The sequence below is a fragment of the Fringilla coelebs genome (genome assembly GCF_963513975.1).
Source record: "Fringilla coelebs genome assembly, chromosome: 3".
Taxonomy (NCBI): Eukaryota; Metazoa; Chordata; class Aves; order Passeriformes; family Fringillidae; genus Fringilla; species Fringilla coelebs.
Genome location: NC_140030.1, coordinates 53,089,456 through 53,117,259, shown reverse-complemented (window position 1 = coordinate 53,117,259; position 27,804 = coordinate 53,089,456).

The window sequence follows — 27,804 nt, the reverse complement described above, 5'->3', positions numbered from 1 at the left end:
AAAGGATTTTGACAATGCATGCTTTGAAATTTCTGGCCTAGATTTTCAGCTAAGGAGCCATTTACATATTCAGCTCTTTCCCTCCACCTGGCTTTAAGAATCTAGGAATACGAGTGAGTCCTTGCCAAAGAATATAAAGAAAAATGGAAGAATTTAGATTTATAGTAGAGCTGATGTAGCTTAGTTTGGAGAAATCTCACCAAGCAAGCAAGCTCTTTTCCTTAAAAGAAAGTTCTTCAAGCTTGCAAGCTTTGGAGAGTTTTACTAATATCCATGGAAAATTCTGATATGAAAGTAGGAAAGCAGCAAAAATTTAAAAGTATAATTATAAGCTATGCTGTCAACACTCTCTTTATGCAAGCTCTTAGCTTGTGCCACTTCACTGCTGTCCCAGCTCCCACTCAGAGGAGCCAAGAGGCAAGTGTTCCTGCATGGAGCTGTCCTCTATAATGCAGAGTACCTGAGCACATCTTGTTCACTCGTGGGAAGGTTTGCAGATCACAGCTTTCAGCTGAGCTCACCCATAAGGAAGGAGCCAAGCTGTGAGTGTGCCAGGCTTGGAGCTCACACACACACATCAAGTCCAGACACCACTGGTAAGCTCCACTGAACTCAGAATGAGGGTCAGGGCTTGAGGCAGCCCCAGATGCAGAAATGGGACTCCATAAAACCATGGTCAGGCTCCTAAATAAAGTGTCCCCCTAGACCAAAAGGTTTCCATTCTCATATGCAGGACCGACCATTGGAATTGCTTTCTCCTCCCAACATCCCCTCGTGCTGCCCCCCTGCCTCTCTCCCATCTTTTCACACATCCACCAGTATTAAATTCTCTGCCCCAGTGTACAGAAGCGGCTTCTTATCAGACCCTTAAATATACATATCCTAGAGCTACAGGAAAATTACAATCCAAATTGTGCAAATTGAGGGCCACATCTTCCACAAACCAGGCAGAAAACTGCCAAATGCTTGAAGGTATATTTTCACAGTTAAGGCACACAGCAGATTAGTTTCAAATCAGCTGCCTAATCAGGGTACCCAGGAAGGCTGCAGGCTCATTTTTCAAAGATGAAGAGAAAAGCTTTCCTGCCATTCCAACTACAGTCCTCATGAAATCCCAGAGCACAAAGCCGGCTAGGCACAGGGTGGGTTTCTTCCTTCTCTTACATTTTAGGCTGCCCCCTTTCTCCCAAGAAACTAAGTACAATGTACATCTTATCACAGATTTTTTTCCTTTTTCATTTTCTCATTTTCTTTTATGATATGAGATGCACTTCTCCAAATACTATGCCACACAAGAATTGATATTGGAGTTTTATTAAAACCAATCATACAATTGAAAGGGGGGAAGAGAAAAAGGTGAAAACCCTCTGTTACATTTTAAACCCAATAACATGATGGTGTGTACCTCCTATTGTCTTACCTTCTTATAAAGATGGTTGATTGCAAAAGGAATTACTGCACAGGTATCACACATTTATTGACAAAGCCTCTTAATTTCCTGCTTCAGTTTAAAACTCAGGTTATAGGAGTGCTTTCCAAGGGGACCCTACCTGGGACACCCCACTCTGTAAAGCCATTTCTGAAATATATTTCTCTAAACTTAGACCTAGACCCTGCACTCTGACATGGATAATTCTTTTCAGATGCAGAGCCCTCCCTGTTTTCTTTATTTGCAGGCTGTGGCCTGCGTGGAAGCAGCCCTGGGCCCTCTGCCCCTTTGCTGCTGGTGCAAAGTGAACTCCCTGGGAAGGTGGGCAGCTGGGAATGGTCACAGAGTGAGGACAGCCTTCCCACTCATGGCCATAACAAGTATCTCACATGCCCCTACCCTGTCAGCAAAGTGCATCCACAAGGCAGTGACTCCCTGAACCCACCTGTAAGCCTCTTGGAGAGATTTTCCAACTTTTAGGGTTCAGTCTGATTTGTATCCTTTTCCAATGTCTTATGTAGCCACAGAAGGTGGCCCATGCATTTGACTGGGATGGAGGAAGCCACCGTCCCTTGCCAATTTCCTTTGACTGGAGTTGTGTTGTTTCCTCCGGTCAGAGATCCCTTTTTTTCACAGCCTGCTATAGGATTATTTTTTCTGCCTTCTGGGAAACCCATCATTGTTCCTTAAATAAGATAATGAGTTTGCTATAGAGCTGACATTGGTCTAACCTGCAAATACAGAATTAACATTAATGCCATGCATGACTTTTGCCAAATCCTCGCCTGGTGTCATCGCTATGATTGGCATGTTTGCAGCACACATCGCAGGAGCTTGATTTGGTTCACAGCTCTCAGTCATTTTTATGTTCAGACATATAATCTAATGAGGTGAAAATGGAAAGCAGCCCCTGAGCATTTGGCTATTGCTGGGAAAGAATGCAAATTAAATATTTGAAAGAGTGGGGCACAGGGTAGTGTGTCATGGAGCTTCGGAGTTCCATCAGGTGCCTCGCCAGCTTGCACAGCCTTTGTGTCCACATTGTCTGCCTGTTGGATGGAGCTGAGAGACAGAAGAATGACAGTCTGGGGAAAAGAAAGAAAGACAGTAATTATGGGACGTATGTGATTAGCATGGTAGCCAGAGAAATTAAACCACTAGTCCCAGGAATCCTCCCTTCTATAAGGTACCTGTGGTGGAAGAGAAAAGCTCTGCACTACAGAGTTCAGCTGGAATCCACTCCCTGCTAGTTTAGCTTGATTGCTTTTTTGGATACCTACTGTGGGGGTTCAGTTCCTTGACCTTCCTTTCTATAGAACTATATTGTCCTGCCATGAAGAAAGGCAGATTAAGAATTTACAGGGATCCTTCCATCACTAGACTCTGACAGGAGTGCTCAGGGAGTTCATTTTTCATGGCTTAAATTGCTCCAGGCCAGCATTCTTATCAAAAAGGTTTGGTTTAATGTAAAACACAGGCTTCTTTTCTTTCTTTTTAATTTTAGCTTTGTATTAAACAGCATTACAAATTTCCCTTTGAACAGCAAGTCCCTGAGCTGCTTTCCTGTGAATAACATATAAATTTAGGCTAAACTTTATTGTTCCTGGGAAAATCAGTCTAGTTAAGAAGTTTATAATAATTATTAGAGAGGCAAAATGTTTTACATAACAGCTGAAAAGTCTGGAAAATTCCTGGTGTAATTAGACCATGGGTTCATTGTTTGCTTGCTCTTTAAAGGTACCAGCTTACAGCATAGTTTCCAAACTTTGTCTTTTGGGTGCCTTGGGATCTTAGCAAGGTCAGAAATAAAAAGAATTAACAGTCTGGTAAGCATTAGCTGGCACACTGACCATCTCTTCCAGCAGGATTTCCCCCCACACTTCCTAGCACACAGCGCTGTTGCTCCACTAACGTGTTTGATTCTATCCAATCCTCCATAATTTCCCACTGTTAATTCACTGCACAGCTGGCATTCCTCAGGTGGTGCCTGTGCAGGGTGCTGGGGTGGTGGGGAGAAGCCCCTCAGGCCCTGCAGTGGTGCTCTGGGGCAAGGGGGAGATCCAGGCACCCCTGAGCACGGAGAAAGCCACTTTCTCCCAGCAGCACCACAGGTACACTTAGGCTGGAAGCCAAAAGTTCATTCCTCTTCCATCCATTAGGTGCTTTGAACTCCCACTCCATCTGCAAAAATGCCTGAACTATTAACTGCCAAGCTTCTGGGTACTCAGAGACAGGAAGCTGTTTCACTTTACAGGGAATAATTAAATAAAAATTTGGCAAGAGAGATGGAGTTGCTGTTAGTGCAATTCTGGAGCCTAGCAAGCACTCATCAGAGACTCAGGAAAATATTTCTGTCCCTGCTCCAAGGACAGTCTTAGGTTAAACCTCCCTGAATAAAACACATGCTGCAGAGCAAAGGGAGTAACCAGAAGCCAGGTGTCCTTCCAACATCATGTTTCCATGTGCTCTTCCTCTGTTTCTCTGTCCTGTCATCAGTCAGACCCCACAAAGTCATGATCAGGTGGCCCTAAGCTAGAGCTACAACACCTCTAGAAAGTGAGAGAAATAGCAGCAAAGGGAAGGGGAGCAGCAGATGAGGAAAGGACCTCTACCCTCACATCCACAATCCAGTCTATCAAAGTTGAAGTCTTCCCTGAAGTGGCTGCCAGGCTGTATGGGTGTGGGTAAAGGAGTTTGGAGAACTTTTATGTGTGATTCTTTCTGAGGAGCAGGCCTAAAGCAGTCACAAATGGTTTAGTGAACTCCAGGTGAAGGTAACAGCTGGAGACTCTTACAGACAGATGGAGGGGTGTTACAATAGAAACGGAGGTGCCTAGAGTGGCATCTGAACAGAGATTTTGAGGATCTGAATTTTGGACATAGAGCAAGATTCCATTTGGAATCTAGTCTTAAATTCCTATGGTGAAATAGAGGCCAACTGCTGCTGAAGCTTATGGGAATTTCAGTATTGGCTTCAGCAAAGCCAAGAGCTTCTCTTTAGAGCTAGAATGGGAATACTTATAAATTATTAAAAAACAGTCTATTTAGCAAAGAACATGCCATTTTCTCTAGCCCCGTGACCATAAACTATACATATATGACATGAAATACAAATATTTAAAATGGCACTTATAATTTCCAAAGAGAAAATTACAAAAATATCAATTTTTTCTAGTTCTGAAAGAATATACTGGCTACCTTCTGCATGTAAACCTACCTAAAATGCCTGTGAAGCATACCAAAAGTCTGGGGGATCAGTATCACAGTCGAAAGCTGTAGATGGATGGTTTCATACTTTGTGGAAAAGACTTGCTTTTCAAATAAAAAGTCTTAAAACTTCAGAGATATTGATGTATTCTCAGCTAACCAGATGCTGTATACTAACTGTTTGCCAGTATTCTCTCAGTGCTGGAAGAGAAATAGTTGAGACAACATATTTGATGGATTTGTTTAGGGATTTTCTATGCATATGGAAATAATTTGTTTCTCTGTTGCAAAGTATGTTTGATTGTTCAGTATTAACATTTAACTAGAAAAAGTAGCTACAGTGCTCCCAGTTGTGTGAAGCACAAGCTAAACTAAACAATAACTGAAAAGCAGCTTCAGCATATCTCGTGCTCATTAGGAGAATAAACGATGCAAAAATTAACTGATGACAGATATGCAGATTTTTATAACTCAACAGTTTAATGTTAGAGTCTTACTTGGTTCAGATACACAGAATCAAATCCTAAAGGACAGATGTGAGTCCACCTGCAAAAAAAAAGTGGAAATGGTTTGTTGAGCATCAACAGGTTATGAGAGGAAGTTTCACTGAAGTGCTAACTACAAAATGCAGTCCCTAAAGAAAGAAAGAATACCTTGCTTGTATGTTCTCACTAACAAAAAACGTCAGGGTAAAAACTTTCTTCCTTTCTGTTCTTGGGGTTCCCAGAGGTGAGAATTTCAGATGGAACTGCAGCCACGTGTGGCATGCACACTGTGCAAACTCAGGTGACTCAGGAGGCATTGCATTCATTATGTGCACACTGCAGGGATGGACATGCACATCCAACTAAATGTATTCCAGACTGATTAGACTGGAACTTCAGTTGTGCACACAGAGAAATGGCCAAATTCTTTCTTCTTCACACAAGCTTCATTTCCAAGCAGCTTGGATTTCCTTGGACTTGTCATCTGATAGACCTGGCTTTTTTCTATTCATAATCGGATGATGGTGAAGAGATTCTTATTTTACATAATATATTCATCATTCCAAAGCATGATTTTGTCATTCTATTCTACCTTAATTGAGGTTGAAAGCTAAAATTACCAGATTATATGCTTTCTTTCTCTGAGTGGTTACATGTGACTACTTTTCTGGTTTAAAGTTCAACACAAAGCAAACTCAAAATATACTTTACCTATATTTATTGTTGCTCCAGCATAAGATTTGTTTTCTTGACAATTTTCTTGAACAAGCAACTTCCAAAGCAAAACTTCTTTAAAAATTTAGTAATCACAGAAAAATAAACTGGACAACTGTTGGGTTTTTTCTCTACTCAAATGCACATTAATCAATTTTTTTACAATCAGAAATAATATTTCTTAAGGCTTGCTCTTTGTGAACCAAAAGACTTGTATTTATCTGCTTTATGCAATTTAAAGAGTAATATTTCTGCAGATGAGAAGATATAAAATTGAAAATGAACCGCTACATTTTGTCATACAATAGAAACCAGATTGTTTAGGTTTATGCATAAGAAATAACTAGAAATGGGGCCAGACTGCTTCCTAAACTAGGGTCTGAATTAAAATCTCATCAGCAAACTTTGGTTGTACATACCACAACAAATATTTTTGGGGGGTATGTAGGGAATAGATAGGTTTTTGTTATTTCTATAGCTGTATTATTTCTACAGGTGTATTCCTCCTGCCAGAAAAAGAAAGAAAGAAAGAAAGAGGAAGAAAAAAAAAAAAACTGGTTTAAATTTTTTAATATTTCACTTAACAATAATGAACTTCCTAAGATCAGTATGCTTCCCAGAGTAATCTGGGCAAAAGTTGCAGATGCCCATCCCTGGAAGAGTTTCATGGCCAGGTTGGATGGGCTTTGAGCAACCTGGACTAGTGGAAGGTGCCCCTGTGTGGTGGTGTTCACAGGGGTCCCAGGATGAGAGAAGAGATGAGGATCTGACTCCATGTTTCAGAAGGCTTGATTTATTATTTTATGATATATATTATATTAAAACTATACTAAAAGAATAGAAGAAAGGATTTCATCAGAAGGCTTGAAAGGAAAGGAAGAGGAATGGAATGATAACAAAAGCTCATGACTCTCAGACAGTGAGACAGCTGGACTGTGATTGGCCATTAATTAGAAACAACCACATGAGACCAATCACAGATCCACCTGTTGCATTCCACAGCAGCAGATAATTATTGTTTACATTTTGTTCCTGAGGCCTCTCAGCTTCTCAGGAGAAAAATCCTGGCAAAGGGATTTTTCAGAAAATATCATGGCTACACCCCTGTCTGTGGAAGGGCGTTTGGAAACAGATCCCCTTTAATGTCACTTCCAACCCAAACAGTTCTATATTTCTGTGAAAACTGGGCACCTGCCTGTGCATCTACATTTGCAAGGAAGTGCAAGTAAATGGAAATGAGCATGGCATCAAGCTGGAAAGGCAGAGCAAGGATTTACATGGCCAGTAAATAAAATACCCATACCACCACTACATTCACTGAAGTCTTAATTTGTTTCCCAAGTCTCTGGGCTGAGTGCTGGGCTCATCCCAGGAATGCCTGCTGTCCCCTCTCCTCTTGCCCCTCATTTCCATCACAGCCTGTGTTGCAGTGTTGGTGAGCAGGGGAGTCAGATCCATGTCCAGTGGGATGGGATGGAAGATCCTGCTCAGTCCACCTTTGCTTGGTGGCTTTCTGGCTGATGTGGGTAAAGGGAACTTCTCCTGCCAAGGCATCAGCCTCACAGGGAAACAGTTTCTAAGATAGCCTCAAAGCCTTTCCTGTGAGACTACAAAGCCCCACAGCAATGTATGGTCCCACACAAGCCTCCTTCCACTCTCTGTTCATGACCATCTTTCCCCACCTAAGGAAGCAAGGTCAAAGCATTCCCAACGTTCTCTCCCTTACCATGAGCGGACCCAAACTGTTGGGCTGACCAGCCACTGGCCAGGCAAGCACTGCCCCTGGCAGCTTTTGCCCACAGTTCAGCAATGCTTTTATACCTCAGTAAAGTCCTCACACTGAGGACTGTGTGAAGCACTCTACTCAGGGATTTGTGTTTGCCTGGTTATGGAAGATGCCCACATTTCCCATCTCTCTTCTAGCCTCAAATCCAGGGGTGCTTGGGTGAGGAGTCCAGGGGCAGAAATAATTGAAGTCAAGCTATGAATTTATAAAAGATACAAAGGTCTGCACTGAGGAAAGCTGGATCTAGCGCAGGTAATTATTCAGACTTTTCTAATCAATGTAAAGTAGGTTAGGACTGTCCCAAGTAGGCTGAGAAAGTAGTTAAGTGAGGCAATGTACAAAAAGATTGCCTTTCTGTCTCTGCATTTTCCATCTGATATTCGTTTCAAAGCTGTTTGGGATGAAAAGTAAGTTTTATTACGTGATCCATGTACATGTACACCCTTCTCCGGTCACAATAAGGTCTCACAAGCAACAGAGAAATATGCTCTTAAATTTGGGAGAAAAATATCTGTCTCTCCTTTCAGCAAACACATATTACTTTGAAGTCCAGTAAATATTTTTGTCCAGTTTGACCAGTTTTGAGAAAGGAAAATTAAAGAACTCCCATAAGATTCTAAGGTTTAATTTGAAATTATCTTTTTTCAAATATTGGGCCAATATAGGGTATTTCTACACAGACAGGTACCAAGAGGAACAAACTGCTTTGTCCACCTGAGATCAAAATGGGCCAGACACAGAACAATTTTGAAAAATAAGTGAATTTGTTTATGTTTCATGGTGCTGTTCTCAAGCTGTGCTCTCTGCTTCAGTCTCCATGAGTCTAAATCAAGTCTAAACAGCGATCCCTTTATTCCAGACCATTTGGAAAGAGGCTGATAATCACTTCTTTCAATATCTATCTATTAAAAAGAAAAAAAAAAAAAAGGATAAAAACACCCTTATATTCAGCTTTACCTCCAAAAGAAGATTTCAAATTAACCATAACCTGTCTAGTGTGCATTTGCCATCCAAGGGTCACAGGAGAGCTCAAGCTGGAAAGGAGCTTGGGTGGTCAGATGTGCTCAGCACCAAGGTCAAATAGGGCTGCTCAGGGCTGTATCCCCTCAGGGCTGGAATTCCCCAGACTGGAGCTGCACAGACTCCCTGGATAGCCTGAACCTCTCTTCTCTGGCCTCAGGGGAGAGAGTTTCTCCCTCTATCCAGTCTGCACTTCTCTTATTTTAATTTATCTGTGTGGTCTCTTGTCCTTCTATCATGCAGCACTGTGAACAGCCTGGGTCTTTCTTCATGTAGTCCAAACACGCTGTGCACTGTAGACCTCAAGGCACAATAAATTTACTTATGCTTATGCTGTCACTGGCAGGTTGAGTTAAATTACTTTTGGAGGCTGCACCGTGAGCTGGCAGCTTCTTTAAACCATGATGGTTTTTTCTTGCCATAGTTCAAGCTGGTCAAAAGTGTGCAGCTCTGAAAATGCTTTGCTTCGCGTACGAGGGCTGCTCCCTCCGTGTCAGTGCGACTCCACGCTGTGTGGGAAGTAAAACATGTATGGAAATATTTGTATGGTCAGGCTGAGATAATGCAGAAGGATCTTGTGAGACTGAGCAAACAATAAAACAGCAGAATAAATTCATGGATATATATGTAAAGTGATATGGGAAAAGTAATCTTAACCTCATATATAAAATAATGGGCTTTGAGCTGACTGTTACCACTCACGAGAAAGACTCTGGGATTATGTTCTATAAAAACAACTCCTTCCTAGCAATCAAAAAAGCAAATGGAAAGTTAGGAATTATTAGGGAAAGAGTAGAGAGCAAACGCAGCTATGCAGCTGTATAAACTTGTGTTTCTTGAGTACTGTCTGCAGTTGTTGTTTCAGAAAGCACAGAGCAGAAATGGCTAAGGTTCAGAGGCGGGTGACAGAGGTGACCAAAGGTATGAAGTGGCTCCTAGGAGGGGAAAAAGGCTGAGCAGAGTTGAGTCTGCAGCCTGGAAAAGAGGTGAATAGAAGGGTGTTGTGGCCAAGGTCCACCAGATTCATGACTGAAGCAGGATCTGTACCTTTCCATCTCTTCTACTGAGTATCATCCAGTGCAGCTAATAGGAAATTTAAAATTAAAATTTAACAAAAAAATGAGCCTTGATGCACAAGGAATACCTATGGAGCCCCTTGTTCAAAGTTATCTTGAGGCTGGACTCAGAAGAGTGGTCTGTTGAGAATGAAGAGAAAAAAAACCAATGGAGTCGAGAAATTTCCTGACTGAAACTAGTAGGAATCTGGGACAACATTCAGGAAAAATAGCAAATGTGCTTGAATTGCCTTCACTCTTTTGGGGACATTGGCTTCAGGCCACAGTTGGAAACAACATGTTGGGTTAGATCAGTCCTTGCTCTGACAAAGTATGGCCTTTTATATGGCTTTTGTTCAGGGTCCTGGTCTGCTTGTACTGAAGTTTTGATACCATTATGTATTCACCTCGTGATCATTATAAGGAAATAAACCTTCAGAATAAAAAAATGCATGATAAAAATTCTACGGCTTGAAAAACACAACTAAGAAATTTTTAAAAATTTTCATTAAAAGACTTTGTAAGCTGGTAAAGATAGGTTTAATAAGAACCAGTGATGGCAGCTGAAGCCAGATTAGATGGACTAAATACAGGAGCAGTTAGGTAACATGCAATGGGCTGTGATACACAGAAGGTCAGGCTAGATGATCTAATGTCCCTTCTGGCCTAAATATCTCTGAGTATAGTACTCTGGCAGCCACATGAATGTTGAAAGCAAACTCCAGCTCAGTATGTTTTCTGTCAGTCACACTGTATCTAGATAGATTTTCATGCCAGGTTTTTAAAAACTGGTCCTGTTGATTTTATAACTCCATTTTATTTCTCTGGTTAAGAAGATAATTTTGAAATTCTAGGATAGCTTAAAATCATGATACCTGCTACCATCAGTTTGCATTTATGTGTGTAAATATTTGGTTTATTTTCAATTAATGCAATATTTTCATCATTTAGTTCCCTGGTGTTTTGCTTTTAGACTGTAGCTGCTCAGAAAATACATTTTTTCTCCCTCTATGAAATCTTGATTTCCAGATTTTTTTTATTTTCACCAGAACCACAAGACTAGTGAGTCACATATGGATTTCCCAATCAATAAAAGAATTGCTCATTCCCTGCAGAACAATGTTAAAAGCTGGAAAGTGATTCTGGCATAGCATGTAGTGCCAGAACAGGGACCTAGGTTGGTTTTAAAAGTGGGGAAAATAAGAAAAATATGAGTAAAAAAAAAAAAAAGAAAAAAAAAGAAAAAAAAAGAAAAAAAAATTAAGCAAATCCTAAACTCTTTGATGATTTCCTGGCCTTTTCAGAATTAATACAGGTAATACCAGACATTGTCGTAAGGTTGCTGGCTTCAGTCACCCTCCTGTGCTCCCTTCCCACAGCACATCCAGAAATCTATGCCTTCCTCTCTCCTTTGCACGCTCCTTCTCTCCCTGAAACTAAGGTTTCAAGATAATTTAAATCACATGTAAACAGACCTTCTAGTTTCAAGTTCCTTTTGGAGTAGCCCATTAACTCTAATCACCTCCGATTTATAATTTTGGGTGGCATTTACAGATTTCTCCAAGTATACACAAAATCCACTGCAGATTTTATTAGCCCTGTCTAATAAAAACACATGCTTGAAATGAAGCTGTCGCTTTATCCTACTTTTTAGCCCATAAACTCTCTTTTTGTCCACTTAGGAAACAAGTTTTTTGTAGAAGTCAGCGAAAACAAGGGTTGTATCTGGCATACAGATCAAGATTTGGTACATCTTAAAAAGCTCACAATCTTATCACAAAGCATGTAAAAGGACAAAGGTCAGCAGCAGTGTCCTACTCTTTATAACACATGGTTTTGTTTCCAAAACAATTCTCTAGAATGAATTGTTTATAGGCATTAGTCTTTGGTATCAGATTAATTCATGCTCTTAACGAGTCAGCGGACTTGACTGAACAAGCTATTGGGACATTTTCACTTTTAATGGCCAGGAATCTACCTAATAAGTAATGAATAATACTTTAACAAAATCATGAATAAATGTCCAGCAATCAATGGATCATGCTGACTTAAAGGATTCACTAATGTTCCCAATATCCTGACTGAGCTCAGCTGGTTAAATAACGGTGCTAATAACAAGCACTGGTTGTGGTTTCAATCCACATATGGACCATTCACTTAAGGGTCGGGCTAGAGGATTGTTGTGGGTTGTTTTCAACATGGAATATTCTGTGATCTGAGAAAAGTAACTTAATATAAAACCCTTGCTCTTCAGCTTCTTCTGTAGAAAAAGTCTCAAAAACAATACAATAGCACGTGCGAAATATGTGATGAATGAGAGAGCTGAAACATTCCAAAATGTAGTTTCCAATAGGGTGTCATAATTTCATTATGTCATTCTCAGTGTGATTCCAAGGAATCTCAGTACTTCAGATGGTAGTCAACACATTAATAAGGTACAAATAAAAGCAGCTGTACATTTTGATTATGATAGCAGGAAAACTTCAACTTCTGAAAACAACAGCCATAAGTCAGACCCACAAATGGCAAAGAGCATCCCAGAAACAAATGCCTGAAAAGTACTGGTGAATAAACAGGTGGAGAGCTGAGACTGAACTTCATACACAGCCTACAATAAAAGGGCAAATGCAATCCTTCTTCGTATAAAGAGGGAACCAGCACCCTGTGGGAGAACCCATGGGATTATGGAAATTAGTTTATCCCTCATATAGCACATCCTATTCATTTTAGAGTGATGCACAATGCTCTGGTGCATGTTTTAGAAGGATGGCAAAACAGTGGGAAGGGGAAAGGAAATAAAAACAAATCCAATTCAAACACTGGAGAAAATGCTTTCATATACAGCTGGTGGCCGAGTAAGAAGTGAAACTAGCCAGCTCTATGGTTCACTTAAGACACCTATTTGGGAGAGCTAAGTCTCAAATCTGGAGCCATAAGAAAATTACTGCTTAATATCTATCAAATTAAGTATTGAAGTATCAAATTAAGTATTAATTAGAAGGAGATCAGACTTCTCCCTCAAATGAAAAACTGATTCCAATGGCCTGCATAGCTGTGCTTGTATTACTTGACTGCCAGAAGGCACAAATGTAAAATGGTTGCCTGTTTGCACAAATTTGTAAGAGGAAGGCTTTAGACATCCCAGGCCCAGAATATCCTTCAATGTGTAAAACATATGTTTGCAGTGTGGTAAGAGCTAATTCTGAGTCACTGAAGTGGAAAAAATTATAACCAAAAGATATAGGGCATCCACTGCACAAAGCCTGACCCAGGAGGCACGGTCAGAATTCAAGTACCACGGTAGGTGCTGCAGTCAGGACGGACTTTCCTCAGACTTGTTTCATCCCAGCTGTCCTTAGGCACTTAATTCTTACTTCTTCATAACTTTAGGCATGAGACCAGTATGGTGGAAGCTACTTCTGAGCAAATCAGCTGTGGTTTTTAGCTGGGACCATGGCACTGGCACTGGGTGCCAGCAGCCCATCCGTGGTTTGGCACCACTCAGAGCACAGAGAGGGTGATCAGTGCTCCCAGGTGGAATTCCCAAGGAGCTGGAGCAGGCACACAAACACAGCCCTCCTGCTATGGATGTCATAACAGTCCTAGTCTGACTCGGGCACTTAGCAATACTCCAGCTATGGGCCTGCTGCTTGTGGTGATGGGACCAAACAAGGTTCCTGCATGGAAACATTTGTCATGCTCTTTGGCATGTGCAGAAGAGGAACAAAAACCAGTCTCTAATCAAATTTTAGTAATCTGAGTGAGAGTACAGTGGCTTCACAAAACAAGGGGAAGCACATTCATATTTAAGAACAAAATAGCTAGCTAGTTCAATTTGAAAAAAAAAAAAAAAACTGACAAAAACCCCCAAGAAACTCCAGCATTTTTGAGATACTCAGAAATCTAGAGTTATTTTTTTATTACCAACAAGCACTGTTAATTGCCTTCAACCCAGAAAAAATCCACTGACCTTCACCATACGTTTGCCAATGAGGAAACTGCAGGACCTGATCCATAAATATTAATGGAATTTCTGAGTCTATTACCAGGAGTCTGCAGTCATTAATTCCTTTAAGTATTCCTAATTCAATCCCAATAGGTAAATGATGGCAACACCTATCAATATCATTAAACTTAATAGTTGGTTATTGCTTTCATTAAAATTCTTTTTTTTCCCCCAAATTTTAGACTACAAGAGGAACTTGGCATAGAATTTTTGAGCCTGGAAACAATTTTTGTGCTTCAGATTTTCAAAGGGATCTCCTTGGCCTCCTTTAAGTTATGGAGACATAAGAAACACACAGACAGCATTTGAGAGGGGACTTTTCTTATTGGTGCCTTGGTGAAACTCGTGAGTGGATGGCAATCCCTTAAAAGGTGTATTTGCTAACAGACCTCAGGTTCCCTCATTTTTCACAGAGCACCTGTGTGTGTTTATAAGTGATGTACAGATATCAGTGAGGGGCCCAACCAGCAAAGCCTGAGTCTGGATTCAATCATTCTGAGCGTTCAGTGGGTTTGGATTGAGGGATTCAATCTGAGCCCATTTCTTGTAATTTATTTTAAAGGTGAAAGGGCTTTTCTTCTGCCAAGATGAGAGTATAGGGCTGCAGGGATTTGCGTTTCTCTTGCAGCTGTAGACTTCACTAGTGAATATGGCCTCAGTTCTGGAAGCAGCTTAGCTCAGAGAGATCTCCCTGCGACAGAGCGCCCCAGCACAGCCCGTCTCCAGAGGCAGAGCCAGCTGCAGCCCGAGGTCAGGCAGGACCGGCAGAGTTCACCACAGCACTTCCATACAAAAGCTGCAGAATGAGACTTGGTGGCAAATCCATCAAAGCTCCTCCAGCACCGCCCTCCTGAACGCCCCTGCAGCACCAGCCCCTGGTGTCAGCACCCTCGGCAGCAGGGGGAGATAGGTATTCCACCTCCAGTAGATTGTTGGAAATGTATGGTTCTTGCTGCAGCTTTATGGGTTATTATTATTTACAGGTTATTAAAACTGGATTTTCAAGAGGTGGGACAATAGTCAGAGTCTCTGTGGTCATCAGCACCGAGAGCCCAGGCTGCTGGTGACCCCCTGCCCCCAGAGCCTGCACAGAAGGAGGGGGTGGTAGCAGAGGGGGTCAGAGGTGGGCAAGGGAGGCTGTGGTGAGGGGCCCAAGCAGTGAGTTAGTGCTTATCTTCAGGTGATTGTTAACTGAGTACCTTATTAATCTCCTTAAAACTAATTTACCTACAGGCTACTGCTGGAAATTTCAACTCCTGACATTCCCCTTCCCAAGGGATTGCTTCAGTAAATGCATCCCCAAAGTTTTCATTGAATTCTCCCCCTTTTGGATACCTCTTTTCCTCAGCCTTTCCTTAGCAGAATGCAATTTTGATTAAGATCAGCACTTGACCTGAACCTCGTGAACCCATTGCCTCTGGGTATCACAGAGCTACGCAAAGGGTTCTTGCATGTTGTCCTTGATCAACCAGGGAGGCTGAGCAGGGGAAACTCACATTCTCAGAAATATTTTCAAACAAAAGCTTCAGAATGAAAGTCGATGGCAAATCCATCAAAGTTCCTTTGTGAAGGAGTAACAATTCTACCATACCATTCCTATTTACTGCTGAATTTCGATCCCTCTTGTTTTACCATATCTTTCCTGAGAAAATTAGGAATTTATCATTTTTAAATGACACTATGGACTTAACTAAACCACTCTCCTGGAAATTATTTTTTCTTTTTTTATATAGTTGATGAGGAAAGGAATCAGTTGCATGAAAGAAAATCTTATTAGGAATTCATTCTTATCACAATAAATAAAGTCTTACAATTGAAGAGATTATAGAACCAACAAAGTTAGATATATGGCATAGAAATCTGTATCTGCCTGTGTAAAGACACATACACATTTACACACATGCATTTACATGCACTTCCAAAAACACTTCCAAAATTATACTTACTCATATTTGCTCTTGATCAATAGATACTCTACAAAGGTAAAATCATAAGACACATTATTAAGTTTGCTTTCCTTGCATTAAAATCCAGGAAGCATGTGATGCAACATCTTACAGTCTCTGTGCTACATCTGACTAGCTCATATTGAATACAAGCTCGGTTAAGTTGAAAGGATTTCTGGTTTGTTTCAACTTGAAAGTCATTTAATATGAGGCCCAGAGAGAAAATCTGTCTCAGTAATCAAATTATAACAAGTAAGGATTAAAAGTATTAAGAAGTTTAAGCAATCTTTTAGCTGCCCTGTGTTCTTGAGGTCATTTGAAGCTGGCTGTGGGAATAAGTACAATAAAATAACAAGAAGGAAAAAACCAAAGTATTATAGAAGGGAATCAAAGAGCGTCCTTCAGGATTAGATTATCAAACAAGAAAGGGACTGAAACATTTTCCAGGATCCTTAATTCATTTTCCTTTGGGAAACATAAATTTTAAAAGGGTATTCTAATAACAATCTTTCTTTTCTTTCTTTCTGAAGTAGAAGGTCTACATCTTAAAAATGTAATTTATTTATCAAAAAAAATTAATAAATGCTTATAAATGTCTACTAATTAACAAACTAATTAATTGTGTATTATCCAATTACACAATTTTGGATACTTGGCATATAGTATTCCTTTTTTACTAGTAGCTATATGCATGCATATAAACATAAATAAAACAGCATATTCAGCCTAAATCAATAGTGACAAATGCCTGAAGATCAAGCAGCTTTAAAGTAACTCATTTAAGTGTCTCAGTGCAAAAGAAAGCCAAGTTTTTGTAGGTCATTTTAACAAGCTTTACATAGAGACATCCTGAACCAACCCACTACTAAGGTACTGGTGGCATCCCCAATACACTGTAAGGTAAAGCTGAGGAAGAATAAAAGAAGATCAGGGCACTTAGCCCATTCATTTATGAACAATTAAGGATTTTAATTAGGTTGTGATGGGGGAATTATGAACATTTGATCATAATAAGTTTTTTCCTAGCAAATGACAGCTTTTGCATGACTCAGAAAAACCCAAGACTTAACCTAAATGAGGGAGCACAGGCCAGAATGCACGGTGCAAGCAAGCTGGTGTCCAGCTTTGGTCAATAAGCCTCTAATAAGGCAATTACTGCCAATTGCTATTAGATGGTCTTCACCACTGAAGATCCCTTCCCAGGGAAAACACTGAGTCCACGCAGCATTTTGCATACATATGTGTGCAGAGGACTGCTCTAAACTAAAAAATCAGTGGGAGTGGGGGGTGAAACTGGGTTGAGCAGACTCACTGGGGCACAGCAGGGCGGTAAGTGCTCTTGGCAGTGAGTTAGAGTCTCGCTGTCAGGGATAAGGAGAGCAAATAATTTCCAAAGGGGATGAGCTGTACTTTCTTGCTGTCCTCTTTCCCCCTGTAAACTGAGAACATAACTGATTTCCCTTCTGACACATAAATCCAGCCAGTCACTTTCTTCACAATGACTTTAATTTCATTATCCACTTATTTTAATTCAGTCTGTTACTGCTTGGGCAGCTTCCTTAAGAAAGTCTCCAAGGCATGGGGGCAGAGAGTGTTGGGTCCCCAGCTCCCCATGAAACCATGGCAGAGTGTCCTTCTCCTTGAGTTTGGAACAGAGCCAGACACCATGATGGATGTGGGAAGAACAGCTTCACAGTGAAACAGGAGTCAGGTGTGGGTGAGGGTGCTGGGCTCTGAGAATTTTATTCATGGCTTACAATTATCATACACACCATATATATTATATACACACACAGGTGTGCCCAAAGATGCTGCAATTTTAGTCACATTTTTGGACAAGATACTTTTGAAAACAGTGATTATTTTTTTATTAGATACCTTTTTTCTTTGATACTCTTTCTTTTCTGGTGGCATCATAGTCCCAAAATCTGGAAATCATCAATCTGCATCAGACAGGCCTTCAGTAAGTAATTTCTACTCTAATATTGACCTATATATTGCTCTGAATAGAAGACATAAATGTGATTTTTTTTTCTTTCAAAGGTATGGTGTTGACAGCATCTCTTTAAGTATATTGTGCTCAATTATGAAAATCCTGTCAATAAAAATCCCATTTGTTTTTCACCTAAGAATTTTAGTTTCAGTAGCTATGATGCTGGTGTGTTTACAGCGTAGACAAAATATCTGAGCAGAAGCTGTTGTAAATTTTTGAGTAAATACAGACACAAAACATTATGTGAATAAGTTCCTCTAGAGCACTGAGAAGAGGCCTCACTTACTTAGGTAGTATGTGCTGCCTGAATCTCACCTTGCTTTTTTACTGCTACCACCCTGGATTCCCTTTAAGGAAGTCCTTGGCTGTGGAGGGGTTTGGGTTCATGACCACTGGATTCAAGATGTTGTCAGTGACAGACACTTGATAAATGTCTGATTGCAGATCTTTGTTCAGCAATGACTTCAGAGACGGTTTTCTTATGCTAAAGGAGTTGGCTCTTGAATGCTCTTTAGGAAGTATGGAGCTCACTTATTGGAGAGGGAATCCTCTGGGAAAAGCTCATAAGTTTTATAAAGAATTAAATTTCTTTTTAAACACATACATGCACACCTTATGGAATCTTCAGTGAGGAAGTGCTTGTGATTTCAGAGAAACTGCTTCAGAGGGACAGGGTTTGGTTTCCTTTAGTTACCCAGTGCACAGACAGCAGGAGAGAACAAACTCTTATGCTGTCTCCCTGTTTCCTGATTGCTGGGACTTCAGCTGTCAGATGAAACAGGACAAGACAGCGAAGACACCCCAGAAAGTACATGTACAAGGTTAGAGGGAAGTGCACCCCTTCAGAAGAATAATCTACCTCTCAGTCAGAAGTAGTATCTCAATGGTGACTTGAACCTAGTCAGCAGTAAAAAAGGGCTATAAAGGGGCCCACAGCATCTGCTGATAAGAAGGTGTAAAACAAAGGCCTCTCCTGGAAGAGAGGAAATCACAGGGGGAACCTGCAGCACTCCAGCTGTTGACCCATGGCAAGGACACCACCATGATGAAAGCTGCTGGTCACCAGTGAGAATAAAACCACTTAGCCCTAAATGGGGGTTCTGGCCTAGGAACTCAATATTGGAATCCTAGCATGCCTTTAAAAGCAGCAATATATATACACCATCAGGTTTTCTGTCTTTCTTTTGTTTCGTGGCTAAGAGATAAGTGTTTGTGAGGTCACATCTGTGAAACATTAGAAATTAGCACAGAACTGAGATTAAAAGAAATGTAATCTACTGAAAAAAGGATTCTCAAAAGCTCGACAGTCTACCATCAGAATCAAAAATGTGCAATGGATGCCTGCTACAGACATGCCATTCCTTTTCTCTTTTAATCCCAGTAACTTTCACATCCTCTGCATCCAATCTGACCAGAGGGAGGCACAAGCTGTGTACCCAGAGACGGTAATACACCTGTCACCACCTGCAATATGACCATCACCACAGATGCACAAAGTACTGTGTTTCAAACTGAAGCATTTCTTTCAGAAGAAAAGCCCTCAAAACACACAAAATTAAATTAGTATTTGAAGAAAATCTGGGAGGATGATTAAAATGAGAATCAAAAGGTTATAAAGCTAAATGCTTTTTCAGAGCCAGTGGTTGTCATAGTAACCACTTGTACAACTTTTTTTCTTGGAAACACAGAGTAAACACTTATTAAAATGGGCCTCAGAGATACAGTAAATACATGAATTTATTACTATTTGAAGTCAGAGCTGGGTGAAGAAATCCAGGAGACACCATTTCAGAATTTGTTTTCCTTCTCAGACCGAAGGTCCAATGATGCAAAGTCGTTCAAGTGACCAAGGAGACAGAGATGCATGTTTATTGTCTGTTTTGGCCCATCCTGGGGGCCCCAAGGCTGCAGCTAAGCAAACACCCTCATCTAGGTCAAACATAAAGTCACAGATAATGCACATAAGGCTATCATATTGTGAAGAGTAAGGCATGATGCACAGCTGGCAGAGCAAATTTTATTTAAAGAAAGACAGTTTCTAATTAGCTTAGTTTTTTTCTATACTAATAAGGTTGTGGTTTTAGCTGAATGAGCTAAAAGTCTACTGGAAAGAATGACACGTGATACAAGCTGAGTGCTTTCCAGGCTTTAGCTGGATGGGAGAAACCAGCATCCTGTTAAACAAGATAACATTAAAATTATACATAAAGTATTTAAAGGTGAATGGTTTGGATGTGTTAAACCATGCACTTGAACTGCTGTGGCATTTTCACTTTAAACTTTCAACATATTGGGTGCTTTGCATCTCTCCAAAAGAAGAAAAAAAGAGGATGTGCAGTCTCAAGACAAATTTATTCAATAAAGACACATGCAAATAACAAATTCTTGATTGCATGTGAAAGCACAGCCTAATTAAGTCATGTGAAGGCTTAATTCTGCTTTTGAAATAAAAAAATATTAAAAATCTGCTTTTAAAGTATTCTTCTAAAAGTTTAAAAAGTATTTTAATGTTTTAAAAAATAAATTTGAAATGTCTGTGACATCCACACTTTCTTTGTTAAACAGCAGCACTTGATTATAATTTTGGATAAGGACGCTCAGCATCTACCTTAGCCCAACGTGAATAAGAAAAACAAAGGCAACTGGTAAGCAGGTAAAGCAGGGATCAAGTTTTGAACTGATAGCCATATTTATTAGGAAAAATATTTCTGATATAAACTATTTAGGAGTGACACTGGATCTACCAAAGTCAGTATGCTCATTGTAAATAAGACAAAACTGAGCAGCTCTTCTCTGGAAACACCATAGGGCCTGCTATGGCTAAGAGGGTTTGGGCATTTAACTACATCCCACTTTCCCCTGACTGCATTTTCTGTGAAGATTTTTCTTCAGTAAAATAAAAAGACGGTCACAGCTTCATATCTAACTCATAGCCAGAGCTACAGATATAGTGAAGGTTAGAGAAACTCCTGCACAGTCTAAGTTTGTTTTAGGGCAATGAGATATGTGCTTCTGTCTTACATCCCCATGACTGCAAAAAGCGAGGGATGGTGTTGGAAGCAAGGCCTGGAACACCAGTCTTCCCATCACACACTGATTTTTTTTTTCTTCTCTAGGCTGCCTGTCAGCCTCCTGCCTATGTACCTTTATGTTCTCTTTAGATGGAACAAATTCTTTGCACTGGGATGCTACATTAAAAAAAAAGAAATTGATGATGACTGCCTCAGCTTCAGCATCTCAATTTCTTCCCCTAAAGGATGTTTTGAAGGTTGCCTTGGGTTGTAACATTTTGGGAATGCAGACTGGTATTCCCTTAGGAATTCAGTCAGGAGGCAACTGAGTATTTTACACCAGGATAAGGTAGAGGAGAGGGAAAAATGGAGCATTTTGGATGGGCATAAAGTGTCAATGATAACTTCATTTTCTGAGAATCCCAGCTTTGGAAAGTGTTTAGTTTTCTCTACAGCACCTACTAAAGTAAGCCCCTCTGGGAGACAGAGAAAACACATTGGCTACATGGATACTAGTAAATCAAATGAGTGTGGGACTGTTTTCTGTCACTGAGTCCAGCTGGCATGGACCAGCATCCATACTCCTAAATTCTCAGCTTTCAAAACATGCTTGCAGCAGCCAAATTGCCTGTGATCTCTGAATGACCTTTGGCCTCTGGAAATCCTTACTGTACTCAGCAATTGTTTAGGATAGTGCTAGCTGGTCCAGGTCAAAATCATACTAGCAATTTAACAGTTAGATGACCAAGTTATTATGTCCAGGAACATTCCCAACACAGTATTTATTAACATAGATGTTGCAATATTCATTCTTCTCAAAAAAAAAAGGCACAGATGTGAGTTAGGCGTCAAGCAGGCTGTCAGGACTGGTGTAGTTTTGGGAATGTAGACAATTAAAGTCAATTAAATTTTCAATTTACAAGACAGAAATTTGGATTTGACATTCAGACTTCACCTAAGACTTCATGTATATGGTATTATCTTGATCTGACTTCATAGCTCTAATAAAGCAAGCAATTTCTGAATGACCAAATGAAAGCTTCTAGGCTCACTTTGTTTCATACAACAGCATGATTTTCCTCTCTTGAAACAAACAGCTGAACAGATGTTTCTCAGCTGCATGAAACATAATACAATATTTCTTCAGGAAAACAGATTTTTTTTCTGGTTTTTCACTCTGCATTAATTTTTCTGCACAGCTCTATTTAGGACAAAACTCTAGTTCAAAGTACCTATTTCCCATTTATTGTTGACTTGTGATGTTATAATCCCTAGCTCTTTGCACTATTCCTTTCACTATTTGTTCAGATTTTAAATGTCTGAAAAAATAAACTGTAAAGTTGAGCCTGTATCACGATTGGTTGAAAAGGACTCCCAATAAAATTTGCTAGGTTTCTGATAAAGATGTGAAGCTACAGTTGCAATGACAACTGAGGATGCAGAAGTACAGAGCCTTAGGTTAGGTGTTGAATGTGTTACAAAACCAGAAGTGTCTGATGCAGGAATATGTTATATCCATTTTTCAGTTTTGGGTTGAACAGCACAGGTAGTCCTCCTACATACTGTGAGGGAAGGGAATAATACGTAATACATTCCTTTGGATCACTACAGCAGAGAAAACTGGTCCCTGCTTACCACAGATCTTCTGTAGGACATGTCTGGTTGCTTTGTAATTGAACACAGAAACCTTCCAGCTCAGTTCACAGAATTATGGACTTACTGGCCCTGTGAAGTAGGTTGTGATGCTTACTATGGTAAGAGACTGTAAAAGCAGCAGGGTGCAAAATGCTTATGTCCCTCCATTTCCAAGGCTTTTGGCTGCTCTAAAATGTGAGCTAGACATAGTAATAAACGAGCCATGGGATGTTAAAGCAGCCAAAAAAGTACTGCCGAGTTCTTGTTGCACAGAACCAGGGACTAAAGTACACTTCGAAGCAGAAACAAAGCTGAAGCATCTCCATCAACATATTAGGAAGTGACAGGGAAGACAAGAAGGAACTGAATCATCTGGAAAGAGCAAATCAGTGAAAGAAAGGTAAAAATTTAGATTATCAATCTCTCCTCTCAATATGCATCACAGTTATCTGAACAAGTGTAAGCTTATGAATTTTGTTCCTCGCATTCTTCCAGTGCTACAAACATCTGTAGATTGTGTACTTTCTTAGTGCAAAGGATTAACCTGATTCCCTCAGTACTCAGTGCACAAAAATAAAAAATAAGTAGCATCCCTTTATCACTTAGAGAAAAGTCAGCATTTGTACTCTCCCTTGTGTAGCTGAAGTAAAATCAACTTGGCAAGAACCATGGGATAAATTAGACCTTAGAAAACAACCAGAACTTCAAATTAAAGCAAGTCAGGATATTTTTGTTTTACAATTTTTATGCGCACACATTGAAACATGCTACTTTAGTTAAATCCAAGTTTTCAGCAGAAACATAATAATTTGAACTCTTTTTTAGTGAAAAAAAGATTCTCACCTGTTGAACAGTATTCCAAGTATAGATAAAGAATGAGAGGAACACACCTAACTTCAGAGAAGCAGAGAAAAGAAACAGGTAAGCCTGAGTTTCTACATCTAGGATGAGTGCCCTAAGTCCAGGTCTAGTCTACCCTGTCAGTTATGTTTACTGCAATAAAAAAATGCCTGTATTTCCCTTGGGGTAGAAAAAGTCTTTTGATTAAAATACTTTTTGCAAGATGAAAAAGCCTTTTTCCTACCCAGCTCCACTTCTGATTTGCACCCACTGTACTGAATATTGCTACAACTGTCTGGAAAGCAACTCTTGAGAACACAGAGGCAAATCATTGCTATGGCCTAGAGCTGATCAGTGCAGGAGAGAAGGGAACAATCAGAAAGATTTGGTTACGGCTCTGATTCTTTGCCAGCACTGGCCACAGAGACAGCCTATGTTAGAGCAACTCTCAGGCTGGTCCAACTTATACAAGATGACAATGGTCTTAAGGCAGCCAGATGGAATTTTTCTGGAGCATAGTAGCCCTCAGGTCCCATCCCCTCCAACCTCTGGCTTTTTTATTTTATAGGCTGAGACTGGTAAGATTGAGGAATATGCCAAGCTAATGTCTACGAAACGCTGTCTGCTGCTGGGAAATTCTCATTTGGCCAGATACAACTGAATTCCTGAAGCACAGAGAGGCCAGCATATGGAACTGAATCTGTCCCAGGGTATTTTTGGTCTATCATCTTGTTAACTCATCAGTTAAGAAAATCTTCTCAGCTTAAAAGAGCCCTGCTGTGGTGTCACATCGTGGTGATCCCACAACTTTATAGTACACTTTGCACTGGAACTCAATGTCACTGGCACATCTCAAAGTGAGAGGTCACAGCAAGGAACACATCAGCCAAGAAATCTGACAAGATACAGATTTCTTGGTACTAGTGGAGCCAAAATTCACAAAAAAAAGGGGCTGATTCTGAAGACTAAAAGATAGCAACACTGCTGGTGATAACCACCATCTCTTACACAACTGCTGCCATAGTTACAGAAGAAAACAGGGAGTTAAATCAAGATTTTATAAATAAATGTGCACGTGTGGGTGTGTTTACAAAAAGACAGCAAAATTCTTTTACCCAAAAAATATTCCCCCAAAAAACTTGTTAAAATAAAACCTTTCCACAAAAAAAATAAAAAGCCAACTCCTATTTCTAGTCAGTATAAATGGTAGTTCAGATGAGAAGGAAGTAAGGACTATAAACTAACTAAAATTAGCACAAGGTTGCCAAAACTCCTTTTCTTGTAAGAAGAAATAGCTTTGATTACTAAACTTATAGTTTATGTTCTCAGTAATGTTCAATTTTAAAGGTTACACTTCTTTGTCATGAGCTTATCTGTAGTGCTTATCGCTGGTATCTGCTCCCTAAATTGCTAGGAGATCATTCACTTCCATGCAACTGAGTCATAGATGTAAAAGAAAACAAGCCATCAGTTTTTGGTGTCAAAATTCGGACTTTACTGGCCAATTTTTTCAATATATTAAGTATTGCATAAGTCTTTATATGTTGAAAGCGCAGGGATCAAAGATTCCAATGACTCATATGAAGATTCAACTTTTCTGCCAATCAGAGCTTATGCTCTTCTGTCTGGCACGGAGAAAAGGAGTCATGCGTGTGCAGTAACTGCATGTAAAAGACTGGGGATAAATGAAGCCGTCACCACCCTTTGTAGCAGATGCAAAGAAAGAATCCAGTTCTTTATTGCAGCTTGCACCTTAAGAATGTAAATGTGCTCGTGATTTTGGCAGCCCTTTCTACCTTCTGCTGAGACTGGGACTTTTAGGCAGTCAGAGCTGCTCCACTCATGTACTGAACTGACAGTGAACTTCTGGAAACAGGACTACAGACAGACGTACATTAAGTGAATGGAGTAACTGGGAGGAGTAGAAGACTGCTCTAGTCTGTGAGAAAGGGCCTCTAGACATGAATGAGAAGAACACTTTGCATTCAGCAGATATCCTTGAAATTTCATGGCACGTGTAGTAAAAGAATTTAGTGAAGTGCTAGACCTGCATGAAGAGTATTCACATCACCCAGCCTTGGGCAGCTAACCCAGTCAGCAACTCCTTTCTAGGCAGCTGAGAAAATTAGGCCCAGAGGTTTATTCAAAAATAGGAAAGGGCCTTAAGAGATCACCTACCTTGCTTCTTATCCTAAAACAAGATCAGCCATGATGTGTGCAGTTGCACCACCACAACCTCTCAGTGAAGGTGAAAGCTCCACAACTTCCCAAGGCAACCAAACAGTTCGTAGCTTTAGTATCAAAACATTTTCCTATCTTTACCTGTATTGCCATCAATCTGACTAAAGTCTCTCTTTTAATCATCATTTGGGTCCTGCCCACAGTGGTCATGAGGAAAAGACACTTTTGGAGCGTGATTGGGAGGAAGAGTGAGGGCAGAGAGTTTAGAGAGATGTGCTCTGGAGTGTGGCCAGCTCAGGTCAGTGCCTAGCCATAAAGACAGACCTCATCAGTCCTTCCCCACTGGAGCTATTCTATCCTATTCTAGTCTAGTGTAGTTTTGTCTAATTATTTTTTGACAGCTGTATGTTCCTTTAGGATAGAACTGGTTCCTTGTCATGGCAAGAATGAGAAAGAAATCCCTATGTTTTTCAGCTCTGAAATATATAAAACTCACGGCCAGCTGAAAAGTAAAGAGCAAAAGGAAGTGAAAAAGGAAAGAAAAGCCAGTGGCACAGAATGTTTTAATTAATAATAGAATGCTAAAACTGGAAATAATGAGAAAAGTCAATATCCTTTACCTCATAATAAAAATGGTCTTAAAACCTTGTATATTATTAAACCAACAGTTTCAAATCCTTTAAAATTCCATTCCCCACTAGGCTGGAGATGTGAAAGCTCATGGAGACTCTTTCAATAGCAGGCTGGTGGATGTGACAAAGAGTGAATCTCTTTTTAATTCTTGACTTACGTATGTGGTTGATTTTTCTTTATTTGAAATCATGGAAAATGAGATGCTTATAGCCTTGGGGAGAATTTGCTCACACCCTTCAGAAAGAGTACTTTCTAATTTAACTGAATTATATTAAGTGTGGCCAAAATTGTCTCAATACATACCTCAAAAAATTAAAATATTTAATGAATAGTGGCATGCTGGGACCACTGCCTCATGGGATTTGAGAAAACCTTGGTGGTCTTCCCACTTTTGCAAAGGAGATTCAGGCCAAATATTTGGAGAGGCTGCAGTCTGTTTAACACAAAGCCCAGGAAAGGAACAAAAGGCGGTCCCATCTAACTGTGGTAGAACTATCAAATCCAAGTATCTGAATGATCTTTTATGCCAAATCAATAAAATGTTATTATACCTTTAATCTCATTGTGAAAAAATAATTAAAAGCACTTGCAGTAACCATAATTTTCCTAATATTCATATCTCACCCTTTTCGCCCATTTCCCACACACTAAAAAGGCTAACGATGTATTTATTTTGATGATGTTTTCTAAGGCCAGCTTTTCCTTCATTTAATTTTCCTTGTGGGGAAAAAAATGAGATCAATATCATTAGACACAGCTTTCAGTAAGTTTAAGACTCGCTCTGATCTCATTCTTTTACACATGGCTGTCCTGTGTGATGTCTAGACTCTTAAGTGATGCTTAGACTTTTAAGCAGTCCAAATACTGCTAAACTTCATAGGGCTTTCCACTTCTGTTAGAAGAGACACAAATCCCTTTATATCTGTATTCCAAAAGTCCCTTTTTCTACTCATAAGGTAAAGTTAATTTTTAAGAGATCACCTATTCCTTTGGTTACCATTAGGAAACAAAAAGAATCATTTCATGGGGCAAAGGAAAAAACATGCATTCAATTAAGAGCCGATGAATACACTGCTAAAAATAAGTTCTATTTGTTTTCAGTTGGGGACAACTTTGTGGTGTAGAAATATTTTTTCAAGTTTTCTCACTAGGGAGCTGATCTATTGACAATCAATTAGTGCTTTCAGATAAATCTCTCGTGTTTACAGCAATATTTCTGCCTCACTTATTTTTTAACTGTTTAGTTTTATGTTCTCATAGACTTGTGAAAATTAGTTATTGAAAAAGACATTTCTTCATCTTTTCCTTCTTGAAGGTCACTGCCAGAGTCCTGCTTATTTTATGGTTTGAGAGCTTTGTTCAGGCTCTTTTTATATATCCCAAAGGATGGATATTCTACCACTTTTCTTGGAAAACTTTCTACAGCTTAATAGACTTCATTATTAGCAAAAAAATCCCATAAATCAGCCTAATTTTCCTATGCTACATTTAAAAGTGTTATTCTTGTTAGTTACAGTGTCCTGGCTCACCCTGCACAATCCCACATCCTTCCTTTCTCTTTAACATATTTCAAAATTCTTGGCCTACTTTTCTCCCCTACTAATTGGTGTTACTTGTTCCTTGGGATCGAACTCTTTTCTTGTCAGGAGACACACAGATAATGCTAGTGACATGCTGTCTACAGATATTTGAAAATGTTTTCCAGAAGTTTTCGGTCGTTTTGAAAGCTACATAACATCACCTAACAATATACTGTGGTGATTGGGTATAGATAGGCTCAGGTTTGCAGAATCCTTGCCTAGTAAAATGTGCTTTAGTAGCATTTACTTCTGCTAAGGTGCCTGTGTTTGTTTAACCAGACTA